Source organism: Nicrophorus vespilloides, unplaced genomic scaffold, assembly GCF_001412225.1.
Source record: "Nicrophorus vespilloides isolate i.1.1-1 unplaced genomic scaffold, Nicve_v1.0, whole genome shotgun sequence".
NCBI lineage: Eukaryota > Metazoa > Arthropoda > Insecta > Coleoptera > Silphidae > Nicrophorus > Nicrophorus vespilloides.
Window position 1 is genome coordinate 67467 of NW_017096870.1, and position 5959 is coordinate 73425.

A 5959-nucleotide genomic window follows, 5' to 3' on the forward strand; every position below is an offset into this window, starting at 1 on the left:
CAAAGAAGAACTCTCGAAGTTATGCTATTTGTGTGTTAGTGGGATCAACAACTGAGGACAGGAAATTATGAAACTTACAGTGGAAGTTTTCAGTAATTAGTGGTGAACTGATTAGTCTTTGTGCATAAGTTTTAATTAGTTTTCCTCGGCTAAATTCCCTTTCATAACAGGTTGCTGTAACATGCATACTTTTTTATATTAAATATTTAATAAGCATTCGCATTGTTTATTATTTTAAACGAACGTTGGCTGTTTAAATTTATGAAAGAGTCTAAGTAATTGGTGTTGAAATATGTTTATTTTTCATTCAATAAATTCTGTTGAAAATATTCATATTTCAAAATACTTTTGTTAGTTATTTATTGTTGTAAACATTAATATATATTTTGCTTTGTTTATACATTAAATTTTACTTTATTTACGTTAATAAGAATGAAGATATCTCAACATGTGTCGTCTATACCAACGATCGCCAACCTTCTTGACCTCATGGACCACTTAATACGAACTCCCGGACTTACGAAGAAAATTCTAAAAGCACTAATTTATTACAAGGAGATTTATAGTGATCAAAAAAATAACTGTCCAAACAAAAATTGATAATTTCTTTAATAAAATATAATATTTTTAGAAGACGTACTATCATGATAAAGTGTGGTAAAATAAGAATATTATTAAATGTTTAAAATACGAACAACCCCGAACGGAACTAGTTCGTATGTTGAGGGATACCTGTATATTGAATTATTTTAGTTTAATGTTTTCGTAATTAACATTATATTTTTGTGAACAAATGATTAAAGACACTAAGATCTTAAGATGTTCTTTGTAATTGTAATGCTACCTAATTCCTAAAAGTATTTTACCGCATCCTCGCTTTGACATAAGGTGACATCTGTCATTTCGAGAACCATTCAAAATATAACGCAACCTAATACTGGGACTTATAGATTGAGAAACATTGGTCTATGATATTTATTAACTTTCATTAACTTTTTGTTACATAATAATAGAAGTATTACAAAAAATATAATATTTAAATCACCTTTGTATATTTTCTTGAACCATTTCTAAATGCTTTTTAATTGATTTTAGTTCACTATTTTCGTTATTAACACAAAATAATATTTTTGTGAACAAATGATTGAAAGTACTAAGATCTTGAGCTGTAGTTGTAATGCGACCCAATTACTAAGCTTTGACATACGCGTCCCATAGGTTAAGAAACACTGGTCTATACAATTGTTGCCCTTTTTAATTGTTAATTACATTATAATTAAACTCATAGAAGTATTACAATATTTAAATTACTTTTGGATACTCTTTTCAGTGTTAACATTGGAGAGACTAAAATCTCAAGATTAAGAAGTATAAAACCATAAACAAATCAATAAAGTATTTAAAATTGATATATTCACAGCATATTTCAAGTTCGTAAAGTTTGACAATATAAACATTTCTTCGCATTCTGAAAAAGCAATTTTAATATTGGCATTAGTTTTTCTTCTGCCGCTCACTTTAATCCTGAGCATGGCATGCTGCGACACGTTTGCGTAAGACGAAACTAAAATTTAATAAAGCAAGTGACAGCAGCCCTATTTTTAGGTCAATCTCCTTAGGTTAAGAAATCTTACATCAAACATACTGTAAACTCCTTTGATTTTAAAATACATCCGCATATGAAATATAATAATCAACTATTTTTAATTAGGATTAGCAGCCAAGACGTGGCACTATATACTTTGCACACAAAACTTAATTAAAATCTTGCAGCTCTGATCTATGGGACAGGAATGGTTGGCCGTCTCCACTTTTACTACAACGAAGTAAAGTTTCAGGACGAGATTTGACCTTATTAAGTTTTATGGGGAAATCTCCGCTGTGATTTAAACTTATGTCCGGTGTTTTTCCAAGAAGTGTATTTTAACTATTTTTGTCGGATAACATTGACACACTTTAATATAATCAAAAGTAATAGGAAAATTAAAACATATTTTTACAAGTCTAAAGACAATTAAAATGTAATAGAAACATTTTGGAAACACTATAAAACAAAGAAGTTGAGTACATTATTTCCAATTTAGTGTTTCTTTCTTAGATTCTCATTTGTTATACATTTGTCCTTTCCAATTCCATTAGTAATCATTATATATTTGTAGCATTTTTTCCACTTTAGCAAATGAAAAAGTCAATCTATTATTTTATAATCTACTTGTATTAATGATATTAAATTGCATTCAGAAATTGACCCTACAATTATTTATTAAACAAGTGTAATATACTTGTAAAAGTAAGTAAATAAGTAATAATACTTATAAATACTCTGTATCTTGTTATACAATAAATTTTATTTATGAATAATTCACAAAAAAACAGTTTTTTTTTGCATTTTTAACAACAAAAGAAGCATATTTTTGTGTTATTCAAATGTGTAAACATATATTTCACATTTACTCTCTCATGACGTCAATAATTTTCTGAGGCTTCATTGAAGATTTCCATTTAAAAATAGTTTATTTGCTCGAGTGGTATTTCCAAATGCACAATAATAGATTTTCCTAACCGCAATTAAATTTTGTTTTCTCTCGATATGTCATTGTCAGTGCACGTTATATTTCATAAATATATAAATTTCAATAATATTTAATCAAAACTCAAATATTATTAAAAATTTAGTAAATTATACATAAACAATGATTTCATCGACTTAAGTATCGTGATGGAATGTTATAATTGTTCCTTAGTAAATGATTATTAATGGGAAAACTTTACAATTATGTGAGAAATAAAATAAAAAATAAATATAAACCAAGAAAATATTATGTTAAAATCAAATACAGTGCAACCTCGCTTAGCGAGTTTAATCCGTTCCAAAATATCTGGATTTTTACTCGTATAGTGAAACATATTCAGAAATACATATAATATGTGTACACAAGTTTTAAAAATGATGTAGAAGGCGCGCAATCCAGGACTTTTCTTCTCATCGTCACTCGTTAAGCGAGTCATTTCACATACAATAATGTAGCTATACTTCGAATTGTGTGGGTAATTAGATTTACCGAACTGTTTGAAACTAGACTAATCGAAGAACGCTTAACGAGCATAATTATTTCAAAAATTCCGGATTCTTACTTGTATAGTGAAACAATTGTCCCAATATAAACTAATGTAATATACGTGCTCGTTAAGCTGAAGACTCGTTTTGTGAGATGCTCGTTAAGCTAAACGCTCGTTTTGTGAGGTGCTCATTTAGCAAGTTTCCACTGTGCATACAAAAATAAATCGTATAAAAAGAGATTTGACTGTATAAAAGAAATCACCAATAATTTATGTATAATCATTTTGTGTAAGACTTTTTAGAATATATATTTTTTTTGTTTAATTAAAGTTTATGTTATTTAGACAACTTCAAACTGACTGGTGAATCCGGACTGATCGAAGCTGCAATAATTGAGTCATAGTAGGTAACTTTTATAAACAGAAAATTTGAAGACGTTTACTTTTCGATTTATGTCCATCTGATATAATTATTTATAGGAAGAATCGGTTTGTAAAAAAGCAAGAATTTTGGGTAATTTATAAATTATCTTTTAGTATTTCAAAATATGCATTGTCCATTAAATTTCAGATAAAAAACAAAGCCAGTTTAACAATTAGTCTCCATTAGATTTTTTTATTGCAGAACTTTAAAATTAATTGTTTGATTCAGATTTTACAAGTATTAACATAAAAAAAAATCTGAAAATTCATTAACACCATTTTACTTAAGAATTTCTCTAACATACCTTATGACTTCTCATTATGTGAATCCATTTGCTAATATCATTAAATTAAGTTGTGAAATATGTGAGATGAATAAAGTTTCAGTGTCATATTCAACTTTCGAATCAACAACAAGAAACTATGATCCATAATCTATTTTTGGTTGACTTATGACATGGATTCATTACGTGACTTCAAGCGTAAGTCGAAATTTAAGAAATTATTATAGTAGGTAGGCAAACTGATTTAATTATTTATAGACAATATTAATAAAAATCCAAATCCATAAATAAAAATCCATTTGGAAAACGGCTTGTCTATAACATCCTTTTTATTATCATTATGTGAATATATTTGCTCAAAAACATCTTCAAATTAAGACATGAAATATGGGAGATCATTAATTCAATTGTTTCAAAACACTTTAAAACTCGAAGCAAACTTTTCAATTAATAATAAGAAACTATGGTTTTATCATAAACCATTGCCAAAAATGTTTTATGATAAGTACAATAATTTATCGAGTTGCGACGGAGCTCTGACCCAAAACCTTGAACATAAGTCGAAATTATCGTTAGTCGATTACAAAAAAAAATAGAAGAACATCTAAATTAATGGCTTATATTTCTGATTTTCAATTGTTAACTACATACAAGTAAATAATTACTTAAAATAAATAAAGTGGATCATCGTCAACTGACAATAATGAGAATTGATAACTTTTTCATATTTTTTTGATTTTTTTCATAGTAACTGTAAATAAGTTGCAATCGTATTTTTAGGTAGAAATATGTTTTGAGACAATTTTTTTTATTAACTAAAGAACTGCAAATTTAATTGTATTTTTTCTAATTAAAAGAGGACGCCTTATGGTTAGCCAAAATGTAATAGTTAACTTGAGAATGGGAACACTTAATGTTAAATTAATTTACTCAATAATCTTGATTAATTGTTGTACATGTTAGATCGGTGACTGAGAATTATATCAGACCGTGACGTTGGACCCGCACAGAAAATTAATGATATTGTTGTGTATAATGCGAATGTAATATCGTGTACACGTTAGTTAAGTAATGAGAATGAGGTATAGAACAACCGTAATTCACTCCATTCGAATGTAATCACGATTAGCAAATAATTTAACGAATTAGGGGTCTCATTAAGGGCACGTTCATTACATGAAAACCACTGGACATCGGAATCTTCAATCGAGTATTCCAACCATGATTCCATCTATGATTATGTTGTTTTATTGAGGTTGAAGAGGAGGATGAGGTGACCACCTCCGCACACGCATTTCCCACGGACGACGATCGATTTCCATTTTATTCCCGGCTATTTACTTGAGGCTGTAAATTCTTAATGGTCATAAAATGTAACGCGTATAATAATTACACGATGGGAGACTTCTTATTTTTCCATTCCTTCTATATGTTTTTTTTACGGCTTATTCGTTATGCATGCAAATAGCACGTTGTAAAGTAACGGCGATTTTGCTATCGCTCCTGCAATATAGATATGCAAACCTAACGCGAACTGAAAAATAATGCATAGAAAAGTCGGGCTTAGATAATGCTAGGATTGAATGGATAGTTTCAGGAGAGAGGCGATAGGTGGCGCAGCAAACGCGTACCGTTAGGATATTGAGGAAGAAACCATATGTTATACTATTATTGCAAAATGGTTAAACTAACATGCAATTAAATTATGGCATGAATTGTCTCTTAACTGTAGATAACGGATAACCTAGTTACAAATATGCTCCTTGAAATGCTTGTCTTCCCTAGTTTGTTAGTAAAACATTTCACTAATAGACGAACTATTTCTTTTTATTAAATTTTAGTCATGTTTAAATTATGTTTAAAGATATAAAATTACAAATTATAATCAAATACTCATATCTATATTTAATAGACAAAATCAGACAAATGTGTAACTATTACTCAAGAATCTTATCGACTATTTCAATAACAAAAATTCACGCTTTTTTTTTACTATTCAGAATAATGGCTGTTTCACGTTCTACTTTGTTTACATACTGACATTTTCCAGTTTGAAATTTGGATAAAATACAATACCTCGCATAGTCCGGTTAATCGGTTCACACATTTGTTTTACTATTCAAAGTAATGGTTGTTTCACGTTCTAATTTGTCATATGTAGTTTTTCCAGTTTGAAATTTGGATAAAAATAT